Source organism: Euprymna scolopes, chromosome 11, assembly GCF_053919585.1.
Source record: "Euprymna scolopes isolate OS-2025 chromosome 11, ASM5391958v1, whole genome shotgun sequence".
NCBI lineage: Eukaryota > Metazoa > Mollusca > Cephalopoda > Sepiida > Sepiolidae > Euprymna > Euprymna scolopes.
In genome coordinates, this window is record NC_136492.1 from 18920983 (window position 1) to 18936967 (window position 15985).

The following is a 15985-nucleotide window of genomic DNA, read 5'->3' on the forward strand; positions in this document are numbered from 1 at the left end:
TGGGGCACACCCAAGAGTTATCGTGAAGTATAGACAAGCAAAATTATACAGAAATCAGTTAGTTACAACTTTTCATTTTCTAAAAGTCCAAAGCAACAATTTTTTTTAATAAGCACAAAAGTGTCAATTTAGCCATTTTAACCAAAAAGGCACCCTTAGGGGGGCAACCAGAGTTTTCCCGGAAAATCTGTTTTGTTACTTTTTTTTTTTTTTTTTTTTTTTTTTACTCATATCATGTTTAATGTTTGTGCAAAATTTCAAAAAATTCCAAGTCGAAGTTATTGAGAAAAGGACGAACGGACAAGGGTGAATTTATAGGTCCACCCTCCTTTTGTTTAGGGCCCCCCCCCCCCAAAAAAAAACAAACAAACAAAAAAAAATGTTTTGACTATGAGGAACATACCTGGTAGACAATTTCTTATTCATTCGAAATATCTCTTCTGCCTGGGATACACATGTGACTGGAAACAACTTTCGAATTAAATATGACCTAGAAACTTCCTCCTTTAGAGGATGCCAGCTCAATCTACAAGGATGAACACTGTATCAGGTAGCAGGATAAAGTCCTGGGCAACACCAGATCAAGAAGGTTATAATCTTAAGAGTACTTCAGCTTATTATAACAACTCTCACAGTAATTACACAAGAAAAAAAATACAAAAAAAGAAAAGAAAGCAAAAGACGAATAAGATTAAAATAACTTCATTACCCCTCCCCCTCCTCACCTCACCATTATGCCAAGTCACTCACCTAAACTAACTCTTAACAACATTCTAGTTATCAGATTTGTTTTCTCTCTCAGACAAACTAATTTCCAGATAATGGATTGTAAACAAAATTTGTGCTATTTAATAACAAGGTATTTGATTAATGAATAGTTAATGTATGTACCTACAATTACTTACAAAAGCATCCGCTGTTATTTGAAATAAATTTTAGGGATTCAGATCGTGTACATGAGCAAAAAAAAAAAAAAAAATATATATATATATATATATATATATATATTTATATAGATTAGTCAAGATTGTCTGTTCTTTTTTTTTACTTCCGGTTTCTACTGTCCATTTGACTAGATGATTAGACATGGTTAAGCTGACAAGAAAAGCATTCTTAACATGGGAAAACAGGAGGATGTGTTCATGTTATCTAAGAGGAAGATTATCATTAACCAGAGGGGACCATATCTTGTTTATCACCGTACTCCCGTTGTAGAGCAAAAGCTGGAAGTCTAAAAGAGCAAACAATCTTGAGTATAATCGAAAAACTGCCTAAAATAATATGAATAGTTATAGTATAAATAAAATACTGAAATTGAGATGATTTCTCAACTCGAGGCATTACAATTTCCTGTGTGTGTAGAGAAAGAACTAGAAAAAACAAGAAAAGAACAAAAAAGAAAAGAAAAGAACAAAAAAGAAAAGAAAAGAACAAAAAAGAAAAGAAAACAAAAAAGAAAAGGAAGAACAAAAAAGAAAAGGAAGAACAAAAAAGAAAAGGAAGAACAAAAAAGAAAAGGAAGAACAAAAAAGAAAAGGAAGAACAAAAAAGAAAAGGAAGAACAAAAAAGAAAAGAACAAAAAGAAAAAAAAGAAAACAAAAGAAATAAGAAAACAAGAAAAAATACAAAAACAAAGAGAAAACAAAAAAGAAAGAAAAACAAAAACAAGAAAAAAAGGAAACAATAACAAAAACCAAACAAGAAAAAACAAGACAAAAACAGAAGACAAACAAGAAAAAATAAACAAGAAAAAATAATCAAGAAAAAAAAAAAAAAAATTATTTCGTAAACAACTCCAGTCAGTTTCAACTAAGAAAGTCATAACTAAGAGAAAGGCACCAAGTGTGCATATGAGAGAAGGGTGGAGCAGAAAGTTATTTTTATGCAAAATATGGAACTTTCTATTTGTTTAATAGAATTCTCCAATTCAATTAAATTTTCACAGTATCTTGTTTATTAAATTATTAGATGAAAATATAAAATAGTTTAAAAAACTCTTCATACACTTACATACTTCTACGCAAGTACCAGCTTTTTGTTATTTAAAAAATAATAATTGATCAAAAACCGAGTAACGCATTCATTAGAGACTCAAGCGATATAAGTTTGAATTCTGAACTGAAACTTGTCTACAAATGTGTAGTCAAATTATGCTTATATACTTAATTTTTTTTTATTACCAGTGTGTGTGTGTGTGTGTGTGTGTGTGTGTGTGTGTGTGTGTGTGTGTGTGTTGGGATAATCAATCGGAATCAGATATAGGAATCGGGAAATCAGAACTTTTTATCAGGAAAATTTGTGCATATTTTCTGATGCCAAAAACGATTTCTTCATTTATCTGTTTTTTATCTGATTTTGTTTAAAACGAAATCTTGCACTGCTGGTAGTAATAATAATTAAAAAAAATATTGATTTTAAACTACCAGTAAAACTATAGATTACACCCCACGTGTTTCTACGTTTGAGAAAATATGTGCACATTTAACCTATGTTTTTACAATAATTGCGGAAAAAACAACTCTATGGTTGAACATTTAGAGATTTATATAGAATCGGTATCGGTAATTGCATCAGAATTGAGAAAAAATATTGGAATCATCCCATCACTAATATACAGGGTGTCCGTAAAGTTACTATACAGTCTTATTGTTTTATTGTATTACATTTGTATTAATAGTGAAGTGTTGAAGATCTTCGACAATTTGTTATTGATGCATTTGCCAACCTTGATCGTGACTTGTGCACCAAAGTTTGTCAGAGCGTGGTGTCACGTTGTCGAAAATGTATTGGAGCTGAAGGCCTCCAATTTGAATATTTGTCATAGAAATTGTTTGCTTTGATTGAGTCTTTTTGGATGTAACACGTGTATTTTCTGAGATTTTTATAAACATAAAGGTGTTATTTCTTTTTATTTCTTTTGTTACAAATAAATATTTTAATACAATATCTTACTGTACTGTTAATATATTACAGGGTGTCTGTATAGTAACTTGTAAGACTGTATAGTAACTTTACGGACACCCTGTATACACACACACACACACACATATATATACACACACACACACACACACACACACACACACACACACACACATATATATATACACACACACACACAACACATTATATATATATATATATATGTGTGTGTGTGTGTGTGTTTGCGTGCGAGACACTTCTCAACCTATATATTCAACAAATTTTTTATCTACAAAACTTGAAATTTGGTATATAGGGTATTCAGACGTAAAAAAAAAACAACCTTTTTTGGGGGGGATAAAAATTAAAGTGGTTACGAAGGGAGTCAAAATTGAAAAATTTGTACTTTGGAGTCATCGGATTGTTATCCGTCAACTATTCACACGGTTTGAAAACACTTTTTAAAGATCCAGGCAAACTGGTGTAATGGTTATTGTACTTGACACACTGTCTTTAGGTTTTGGTTTCAATCTCAGCTCAAGTACTTTTTTTTTTTTTTTTTTACTTACAATAAGTAAACTCTCTAGAAAAAACAATGTTCGCATGCAATTGTCTCGGTTTCTTTCCGTTTTTTTTTTATTGAATTTTTTAAAAAGAAATTTTAGGTTAAGTTTAATACTAGGCAACACCGGTTACATTTTCTAGTATAATATATATATATATATATATATATATATATATATATATATATATATATATTGCAAACTTTAATTTAACCTTTGACTTTTCACCAGGTGCAAAAAAAAAAAAAAAAAAAAAAATGTATGTAAATATTAAGAAACTTGAATACTAATTTAATATAATTATTTTCCTTAGCACCTGCCACTTAAGTAGATTTGAAGGTTAAAGTTGAACTTTCTATAAAACAATCTTAATACAATTCCTCAAGGCAATGCATTAGAGATTTTCAAGTAGAACATTTATAATTCTATGATGAGCAAATAAAATGGACTAGGTGACTTTCTTTTTTCTTTATGAATATTAAAAAGAAAATGGGGGGGGGGAAGAAAAAGTTCAATGGTTGGTGATAAGATTGCAAATGTTAAGTTCTTCTCTAAGAATTGCATGTTTGTAGTGGTCTCTCCTGGATGAAAGCTCGTTCGTATAAATACGGAGAATTCATAACCAGCCAATCAAGTTGCCCTTAGCTGGAGGGAGAGAAAGAAGAGGAGGACGTAGAGAAAGAGGGAGGAAGAGGAAAAGGAGGAGGAAGAGAAAGAGAGGGAGGAAGAGAAAGAGAGGGAGGAAGAGAAAGAGAGAGAGGAAGAGAGGGAGGAAGAGAGGGAGGAAGAGAGGAAGAGAGGGAGGAAGAGAGGAAGAGAGGGAGGAAGAGAGGAAGAGGGGGAGGAAGAGAGGGAGGAAGAGAGGAAGAGGGGGAGGAAGAGAGGAAGAGAGGGAGGAAGAGAGGAAGAGAGGGAGGAAGAGAGGAAGAGGGGGAGGAAGAGAGGGAGGAAGAGAGGAAGAGAGGGAGGAAGAGAGGAAGAGAGGGAGGAAGAGAGGAAGAGAGGAAGAGAGGGAGGAAGAGAGGAAGAGAGGGAGGAAGAGAGGAAGAGAGGGAGGAAGAGAGGAAGAGAGGGAGGAAGAGAGGAAGAGAGGGAGGAAGAGAGGAAGAGAGGGAGGAAGAGAGGAAGAGAGGGAGGGAGAGGGAAGAAGAGAGGGAGAGGGAAGAAGAGAGGGAGAGGGAAGAAGAGAGGGAGAGGGAAGAAGAGAGGAAGAGGGAAGAAGAGAGGGAGAGGGAAGAAGAGAGGGAGAGGGAAGAAGAGAGGGAGAGGGAAGAAGAGAGGGAGAGGGAAGAAGAGAGGGAGAGGGAAGAGAGGGAGGAAGAGAGGGAGAGGGAGGAAGAGAGCGAGGAAGAGAGGGAGGAAGAGAAAAGGAGGAGGAGGAGGAGGAGGAGGAGGAAGAGGAGGAGGAGGAGGAGGAGGAGGAGGAGAAGGTTGGTTGGTTGTTTTACAGCATATCAACTCTTTTCAGGTTATTTAATGCCTAATCCAGTGATTTTGAAGAACACTTTTTTAATAGAGCATATTTGTTTTTTTTTTATAAGTCGGTTTCTATTCAACCCATAATTGAGACCCTAACAGGTACTACCACTCCGGGTCAGAGTGGACCTGGGAGCAATGGCAATTAAAGGGTAGCTCCACATTCCCCAAAGCCCGCAAGCCGGGGCCTTACCATCTGATATAGTTTAAGGTCATATCTACGACCAGGTGGAAGAGGTGGAGGTGGTGGAGGAGGAAGAGGTGGACGAGGAGAAGAAGAAAGAAAAGGGAGAGTAGATGGGGAGGGAAAAGCGGGAGAAAAGAGAAGGGGGAGGGAAGGACAAGACGGAAGAGAAATAAAGGAGTGGATAGAACATGAACGTATTTTTTAAAGTAGAATAATGTCATAGCAAAGAAGATACTGTCTACTTTCAAGATGGAAAGCAAGGGTTGGTTCTATTTATAACAATTGTATTAACCACAGTGCACCATTTAATGCTGACCAAAAATAAAGATAGAATAATTATTCCTTGTAATCATGAAGAAAATTTTATAAAAAAAATTTGTAATTTAAAAAAGAAAATAAATTAAATAAAAAAAAAATGGGACTTGCAACTGACATTTTATTTCATCATAAATCAATCTCATCTCATTTAATACTAAAGCTTATTGTTTCTGCAATATCACTCAAATTATGCAATATTATTCCAACGGCATTCACCATAGGCGAGGAGAACCCACTTCCTTCTAAGGAGTAAGTTTCATGGGAATATCAAGTTCACAAGTAATCCCCAGTTGCATGTATATCCCAGTCAAGGGAGATGTATATCCCAGTCAGGGGAGATGACAATGTTAAGTTTTTGCAGGGATGAGAGGGGCAACATTTTCCTACATACAGCGCCTGGTATTCCCAGATGCTCACCCATCTTGTACTGACCAGAGTCAACATTGCTTAACTTCAATGATTTATAAAGAATCAGTGTGTTAATGTGATTATGTCGTAAGGTTAAGCAATGTTGGTTTGGCCAGTTCTTAAAAGGGTGACTATTTCTGAATATCAGCCACAGTATATGAAAACCTGATGGTTGGCTACCGGTCTTGAACCATTCTTGTGATCTTCACTGACCAAATACTAGCTGGTGATAACAAATTGATTTTAGTTATATCTTTATTGATAATTGTATACAATTAGTTGAACACAAGTAATTTAACCCAAAGCTGAAGATCCTCTATTCTATCACAAGGAGAAATGTGCATATATTTTTTTATGTCTAACCACTTCACTGTCTGTCAATAATCAAAGGAAGTAGAAAAAAAAGGGGGGGGCAGAGTCATGGTTGGTGCTTATAGGTATAGGTTATTTTAGGTCATTAGAAAGGACTTCAATATTTTTTCAACTAGCGATAGCTCAAGTCCTATCCTACTGAAATGAAAAAAAAATATTACAAAGATTTACATTGGAAAGCAAATAAGCCAGTCCTAATCGTCTGAAATGAATTTTGAAACTAATCCTCATTCAAAAACAAAAAAGTCAGCAGAAATGATGACTTATGTATGAAAAATTAAATGTAATTCTATGATTGTATAACAAACATATTGCTATGGTGTTCTCTTTGAAAAAATATACCGTAAGGAATCAATGTTTTAAAAATATATACCGTAAGGAATCAATGTTTTAAAAATATATACCGTAAGGAATCAATGTTTTAAAAAATATATACCGTAAGGAATCAATGTTTTAAAAAATATATACCGTAAGGAATCAATGTTTTAAAAAATATATACCGTAAGGAAACAATGTTTTAAAAAATATATACCGTAAGGAATCAATGTTTTAAAAAATATATACCGTAAGGAATCAATGTTTTAAAAAATATATACCGTAAGGAATCAATGTTTTAAAAAAATATACCGTTAGGAAACAATGTTTTAAAAAATATATAGCGTAAGGAATCAATGTTTTTTAAAAAAATATACTGTTAGGAAACAATGTTTTTAAAAATATACCGTTAGGAATCAATGTTTTAAAAAAATATACCGTTAGGAAACAAGGTTTTAAAAAATATACCGTTAGGAAACAAGGTTTTAAAAAATATACCGTTAGGAAACAATGTTTTAAAAAATATACCGTTAGAAAACAATGTTTAAAAAAAAATTTAATGTCTATACTTTCTACGGATTTAAATCGGCGTACTTGCACAAAGACATAACCCAGATTGTTCTTTCTTCGAACCAAAAAGAACACTAACTTCGGACAATGAAAAAGAAAAATGGAAATTTGATGAGGAAACTTTAATTTCGAAGCGCAAATTAAAATAAATTATTTTAAATAAATGATTATAGCTTTCTAAAAGAGAAAAATATATTATTATACATATGTATAAAGGGTTGCGCAATTCCCAACCACATTTCTTCTGAATCAACACTGCTGGAGTTCAGTGACAAGAAGTGCTAGACGACTGGAAACAATGCCGAGATCAGCGGAGAGCACATACAGCACCTGGAATTCCCAAATGGTCACACATTTTAATACTGACCAAGTTCAACGTTGCTTAACTTTAGCGATCTAACGGGAACTAGTGTGTCAACGAGATTATGCCATACATTTAGTATGTGTATATATATATACATATATATATATATATTATTACAAAAAAAAATTTTTTTTCGTAATCTAACCTAAATAAATAGAGTACAAAGCCCTGGTGAAGCATTTTTTTTTTTTTTTTACATCATTTTCGATGGAGGATGTTAGAACATAACTAAGCACAATTGTGCAAGATAGAGTATCACAAAGAACAGAGCTTAAACTGCTGAGTGCCATTTTGTTATCCAATGACTAACCTCTATAACTACTACATTAGGACTCGTCTTGAACTCTGTCGTGAAAACAAACCCTTAACATAAATATTAATCAGTGTATCTCAATTGGAGAAAAACCACACATCTCATGCTTGACCTTTGAACCCAGTGATGGTCATTTCTGACAGCAGTTATCTAGTCACCAAAGCCAAAGGCAAGATCCAGCTATTATTTAACTATCACTACAGATTCAAAATTAACCAGAGGAACATAAGGAGTGATGCCACATGGCTCTGGGATCAAGGTGTAGTACATATTCTGCCCTCTGTTGCTGAAGAAGAAAGTCGTCCTGCACTGGAGCAATTTTAGTTTTCGTCCTTATATGGAATGCTCTTTTGGAGGAGCTAGATTTTCCCCACATTAAAAACTGATGCCGTGTCCAATTCTGCTCTTATAAGGAAGCAAGTAAATAGAGATTTGACACAATTCCAAATTTTGGAACTGGTCACCAAATATAGTTAAAAGACTTTACCCAGAATCAACGCAACATTTGAAAAGACGCAACTCCTCAAACAAAAACACAGATAGTGGTGTATCTTCGGGTGAATGTGTCAGTCTAAGCACAGAGATTACACACAAACTCATAAAATTTATCTCTAAACAAATATTTACAGAACCAGTTTGCGCTAAGAACTATTCAACTGCTAAGAATATTATTTAGTTTTCATGGAATCAAACAGCGGCAATTTCTGTATGCAATGACATACAAGACACCAGAGAATATAAAACAATATTGCAATTTCAGCAGGGAATATGTACAAAGAATTAGACATTCCAGATGTAATGATTTCGCATAGGTAAATTTATTTCAATCATTTATTTTCTTTAGTTTTTCAATTAAAATGATTTATTTATGTGCATATTTATTTTTTTTTAAATATATAAAAAAAAAAAAAATTAAAAAAAATCAATTTGGGAATTTTAAATAGGACAACCCTGGAGCAAATGTGGTATTATGGTGATTGAAAACTCCAGCTAGGAATATTTTAGATACAGTAGAATCCCGGGACACAGCATTAATCCGTTCCGGGGTTGGGATCGTAAGGGGCCTTGGCAAAATTTTATACAGTACATATTAAAAATTAGTAAAAAAAAAAAAAAATACAGTACAGCGTATAATACACATGTATATAATCAAAATAACATTATAAATAACACCGTAAGGCAGGGCAGATACCGTAACCAGGGGCAAAAAAAAAACAACATTGTATTCCACATCATAATCTAAAATAAACGTATCCTAGGGCCACCATATCCCGGGGGTTCTACTAAAGTACAGTGACAAAGTTGGATATAGATCGCCGTCCCCCACATTTTTAAGGGGCCTTGTGCCTAATTTGCTTCGATTAATGTAAAAAAATTTTAAATGTATAAACTTTTCCAAATATTAAGATAACGAGTAAACGAAGAGTTGGAAGGGGTGAAGATAATGTGATAAAACAAATGGGTGATTAAAATGGTTTTATGTTTTTTTTTTTTTTTAAATAATATTTAATAAGAAATACTTTGATTTAAAATCTATTTAGTACAAGGCATGTAATCTGAAGAAAAACATGTTTGAAATGTATAAAAATGCTACAAGAAAAGCGTGATTTTTACAAAATGGAGTCTTACTGAATGCTGCCCCGTTTTTTGTACTGCTCAAGATAACAAAAATATTAATTTTATTTTTATTACTACATAATACTAAATTGATTTTAACTCAAAAATGCCATTAATGTTATAATCTTAAAAAAAAAAAAAGATTATATTATATATATATATATATATATATATATATTAGTGTCTGAAGAAACAGCTTAACCCTTCAAACTCATCACTAAGGCTATGACAACAGCATATTCTTTTCCTTGTTTTGATTCTCAGGTATATATCCATTGATATCTTATGTTTTTATGTAGAGTGATGTGGTTCTCGGTTGATTAATTGTGTTGTAATGTGTCAGATATATACTCGAGAATGAAAAGAATATGCTGTTGTCCTAGCCCCACTCATCACTTAGCAAAATATCAAACTGCAACTCAACCCTCTGGGATTATTTCATATATAAAAATCTGTCAACTAGAGTCTAGAGAATTAAGGTGGTTTGTTCTGTCAGGCTCATGTTTGGTTCCATGCAGTTCTAGGAGATCCACTCTCCCAAGTTTTACCTTCTCACCTTTTAAGAAGTTACTTTACTGCTAATTGACAGACATACCCCTATCAGGAAAATGCCAACAGAGTTGTCCATGTATCTTTTGTTGGTCAGAGTGCTCTCCTTTAGGGTGCTGACTTTTTCATCCCACTTTTCTGACCTTGTGCCAAATCTTTCTGCCGTGGGAAGGCGATAAATAAATCTTACAGGAATTATTCAGTATTTATTCCAACAATGTTCTATACATAATGCACTAAGATTGATTAATTAAATAAAAAATGAATACTTTTCTAAAAATTATAATAAAATGAAAGTAAAGCCCTCCTGGGCAATGCCGGATATATACAGCTACAAAAAAAAAAAAAAAAAATTTTTATTGTAATAATAATAATGCAGATGACAGGAATATTTATACAGATGAGAAATAACCGAACTCAGTGATTATAAAATTAACTATGATTCTATAGATTCCCACCGCACACACACCCAGCAGGAATCATCAGAAAAAAAGAGAAAGTGAGACGGAGGCCAGCAAATCTATTGAACTTCCCAGACAGGAAGGCCAGCAAATCTATTGAACTTCCCAGACAGGGTGGTGCCCTGATAGTTGACTGTTAGCATATTGCTATCTGGCCAAGTAAAAACTAAGAAAAACATATCTGAGACTGACTGAAAAACTGGGCATCTGCGAAAGTAGATATATTGAGGAGACAGGGTAGATAAAGGGGTCAGTCAGAATTTACCTTATGGAAGATCGCCAAGAGAGAGTTCAAGAGTCGCTAGGATTGTTCCTGATTAATAGACAGCATTTGAGATCATTACCCATAGCAGCTGGATCACACAAACACTGAGCACAACTGAGTTATACAAACAACTAGTCTCGCGTTTTTACTGTGTTGCGGCACTAAAATCCATGGATTTAAAGTAGGTGTAATAGACACCCAAACAATAGCTAGTTTTACAAGTACTCTCCAGTGAACTCAATTCTCAGAGGCCAATAAATATTAAACCAAGAGAGCATACTTGTCATAATTTAATTTGGTTCTTAAATTTAAACCAATTAGCTGCATAAGTTATTAAAAAGAATAGCCAATCTATCATTCACCAAAGTAATATGGTCACATATTAATGTCTTTAACAGACTAACATCGACTGGGTGCGAGTAAATGGAGAGTGAGTGTGCGTGCGTGACAGATTGGATACTTTTGATAAGCATTATTTTACGGTCGTTAAGACAGAATGAAATCAATCTGTATTGTGAAGAATTTCTAACAAAGGGAAATAATCAGTGCTAAACTTAACAAGAAAACTGATACATCAATTTGTGGGCCAGACTAAAAGCGATCACTGTGATAAAACATGTAATTATCTGAACGAACACCAGGAAAACAGACATTGCTCTAAAGCAGACTCAGGAAAGTTTAAGGTTTTATGGTGAAATGGCTCTCACACACACACACACACACACACACACACACACACAGAGGAGGGCGTTCCAAAAGTAATGCTTCCTATATTTTTTTTATTCTGCTTGAATGAATCAGAAGGGATTGCAAATTGCATTATGATCGCTCAACTTCTGCATTCAAGACCTGAAAGCTTCATCTCTGTTGCAGATATTGATGGTGTGAAACTCTAAGAAAGCAACCCCTGTCACGGACGTGCATCAGAAGCAGAGATGTGTCATTCAATTCCTGGCAAAAGTGCATTGAGAATGGTAGCAACCATGCAGGAAAATAAATTCTGGAGCACAAAAGGTTGATCATTTTAATGACATAACTCTCGTCCTCACAGCTCTTTAATTTTTTTATTAAAAAATAAAAAATATAGAAAGATTTACTTTTGGAACAATATTTGTGTGTGTATGTATATATATATATATATAATATATATATATATATATATATTCCAACGGTAAGATTTAAAAATGGAAAAGTAGAAGACATAAAATTCAACGTTTTACCCAACTGTTGCAGGGTTGGTTGGTTGGTTTTTGTTTTATGGCATATAAACCCTTTTCAGGTTATTTAATGCCGAATCCAGTGATTTTGAATAAAACTTTTGATAGAATTTTTTTTTTTTTTTTTTTCAAGTCAGTTTCTATTTAACCCATAGTTGGAACCCTAACAGGTACTACCACTCCGGCTCGAAATGGACCTGGGAGCAATGGCAATTAAAGGGTGGCTCCATATTCCCCAAAGCCTGCAAGCCGGGGCCTCACCATCGGATATAGTTTAAGGTCATATCCTGTTACAGGGGCTTTATCAAGAGAAAAAAAAATCAAAAAGTGGGAAATATATATAGTGATAGGGTGAAAATTTAAATCTATGGAGAGAGGGAAGTACATACATAAGTTAGGAGCTTGTGGATTTTTCAAAGTCAGGAACAAATAGCAATCCGACATATTTATACTTTATTCAAACCAATCCAGTTTTTTTTTTTTTTTTTTTTTTCCTTTGTTAAAAAAATTCTACCAGAATCGAATCTCAACAAGAGAGAATGCATATACATGAATGGTTGTTCAAATATCCAACTTCAACCCATACAGACAGATCAATAGACAGATACTAGTGTTGGGGAGGCGATTAATCTGAATCGGTATTTAGGGGTATTGGAATCGAAAAATGTTGTGCCTGTTTTCTGATGCCCAAAACGACTTTTTTTTTTTTAATTTTTATTTCTTTGTTTTTATTTAAAACTTAATTTTCTACGGCTTGTGTTAATGATGAAATGATAAATATTTATTGATTTTAAGCTACTAGTAAAGCTTAACTATAGGTCACACCCATAAATGTATTTTTACATTTGTAAAATTATATGCATGACGCTTCTGCAGTATCGGAACGAAATTTCGGAGATCATAATACTAAATTTCACATGAAAACAATGGTATCTATGCATTCCTCGTATTTGTAAGATGATTATATCAAAAAAATTACGAAAATCAATAAGGTAGAAAATTATTTATCAAAAAAAATAAAATTTCAAGAAAACAATCGCATTTGCTTATGTAAGACATAGGAGAGTTCAAAAGGGAACTAATTTTCCATTTCGATTTATTTTATTAAAACAAGATGGCCGCAATTTTTCACCTGTTAACACAATTTTTTTTTTTTTTTTAATTATTCAGTTATATTCAGGCAATTTTGACTGCATAATCTGGAAGCTAACATTGTAATTTATTAGAATTGACAAAAAAAAAAAAAAAAATCATCAATAGAAACCATCGTTTTTTATCTAAAAACTATCGACTACAACATTTCGTTCTAATAGTATAGACGCATCAAAAATACTGCAATCGTCCCATCACTAGTAAATATATAGATAGTTAGGTAGACAGTTTACCTTCAGACTGCTGTGACCACAAATCAAAGTAGGTGAAGACGTGATGATAATAAAAAAAAGGGGGGGGTGAAAAGCTAATGGAAGTAAAACAGAAATCAAATCTTATAAAGAAAAGCAATCCTGCAAATCAGTTGACATGTTTTGTCTATTTTTAAAACAAACTTGACTAAAAGCATGAAATCGGTTGACATTATTCATTATTGAACGTTTATGGTTTATCAGCTTTTTGGGGTCAACAGCTGGAGAGAACGTTGAATAGCAGCATTAGAGATGAGCACAGATGTTTAAGAGGATTAACAGTTTGTCCAGAGGCTAAAAACTATTTTTAAAAGGGTCAAATGAAATGTATGTGCATACATGTAGTATATATATGCACCATCTCTCCAATTTTTATATACCTGTACATCTATAAAAGTGAGAATTTGTGCGTGTGTGCAAGGACACTTCTCAACCTATATACTCAATGAACTTTTGACCTACAGACTTGAAATTCAGACATATGGAAAATTTTTTAAGCGGTTTTTATCCAGAAAAAAGGCTGCTAAGGGGTCAAAATTGAAAAATTGGTACTTTAAGGTCATCAGATTTTTATTTGTGTCAATTGTTTCATGACTAGGCATGCATGAATCATTAACATTATGGTAAGAATAAGTAGGTTTGAAAAAACTTTTTAAAGACAGTGTCAAGCTGGTCTAATGGTTATCGTACTTGATTCCCTGTCTTTAGGTTTTGGTTTCGATCTCAGCTCGAAGATTTTTTTTTCTCAGAAGTGAACTGCTTCGAAAACACATAAATACTTGCATGCACATGTCTCAATTTTTTTTTTTTTTTTTTTTTTTTTTTTTTTTTTAGGAATTTAACGTTACATTTAATACCTATGGTATTCCTGTTTATAATAAATAAGAACTCTGCATTAATTAAAATATATTTTTGCATATTTGACAATCGGGCAATGCCGGGCGACCTGCTATTATGTGTATAATTTAACTACCTGAGCCAGTAATTACATATAAATAAATAGTAAAGTGCTCATTTAGATAGCTCCATAGTGCAATACTAGAGCTATAAATATTTTTTTTCAATATGTCATGTTAATAAACATAAATACACAAGTATTTACTCATTTTCAGAAATTTTTTTCTTATTGGTCACAACATTGCATACAATTGTTTCAGCCCCCAGCGTTGGCATATAGAATTGTTCATCAAATTATAATTTGCACAAAACTGGGTTTCATCAGCACGTCAGAAAAAATAATATCTCAGAAGTTTTTCAGCCCACGAATAGGAACTATCCAGTTTATACAGTCGGCATTTCTTTTTTAAATTTGTGCAAATTATAATTTGATGAGGTTATATTCTTATATGCCAACGCTGTGGACTGAAACATGTGTACATAATGTTGTTACCAATAAAACAATAACTCTCCTAAAATGAATAAATACTTGTGTATCTATCCCTATGTGAAACACTAGTATCTATAGGTATAAAATAATTGTTAATGTTTATTTTAAGCATATTATAGTTATAAAGCCCCTTTAAGAAATTAAAGTTGAGCCCTCTTTGGGAAATTAAGAAAAAGCGGTCAACTTTAGCGCAAATGTGACATTCTAACTTCTGACTTAAATACTGACTGTTTACTATGTATACCATCTTATTTGGCATTTACAGGCACTTAATTTCCCTCAATTTCTGTGTTAATTGCTAATGGCCTGGAGGTCAGAAGCTAACACACAAAGTCATCGGTAACTTTGTGACCGAGTTTGAATCTCTCAACCAGCAGTAATTATTACTCCCTACACTGATGATTGCGTAAGTCACTAGACTGCAGTTATAAAAATACTTTAACATATATTAAAAATTATATATTATAAACACATAGGACCCAAGTCTCTGTTGCCATTGGAAAATTGAGAAAAACCAATAATCGTAACACACAGAAGTAAACTGACCAGAAAGGATTGAAAATAGTCTTTCAACCCAAAATACTAAGCCTTAATCCATGATATAAACAATATTCATAACTAGACCTATGCTATATTAAAATGAAATGGATAATTAAATTAGATAATAAAATGAATAGCTTATTAATGAGATGTCCTTTTGCAAAACAATATACAAATTTGTTCACATTATGGCGGTTAGGTACATATGACAATCATTAAATAGCTATTTTTCTTCTATTGTGAAAATGAATTTGGAGTTATATCTCACTGTTAGAGAGAAATGGCCTAACCTTATACAGTTGTGTGCACGCAACTGATATATATTTAAAATTTGTTGTTGCCGTTTTTTTTAGCGATATTAACGACTTTGGAACGCTGTTATTTTTATATTTTCCTCTACCTTAGTGTTTTTTTTAAAGAGCTATAAGTTCTTGTTATTCATATATATATATGTGAATGAATCGTCCTTATTTTTTATGGGACGTATTTAGTTATTTATTTTTATTATAAATTATTATGTGCATAAAAGTATACCTATGGACATGCAGGTTTCTAGCTTTAAGCCGTCGTCAGCATAGGTATATATATATATATGTTTGTGTTTTTTAGAGGTGGAGAACTTTAAATTAAAAATATTTTTCTGTGATTTATTTTATCACACAAAAATGTATGTTTATTCCAAAGATAAATTTTTGCCATTTATAATTTAAATACAATTTTTGGAAATACACGCCGGC

At 32.9% G+C, this 15985-nt stretch overlaps 1 protein-coding gene across 2 annotated transcripts in view; it reads right to left on the reverse strand.

The window, feature by feature from the left end:
* LOC145287785 (uncharacterized) overlaps nt 1-15985 on the reverse strand; it is a 475330-nt gene that overhangs the window by 355508 nt on the left and 103837 nt on the right. The window lies entirely within an intron of this gene.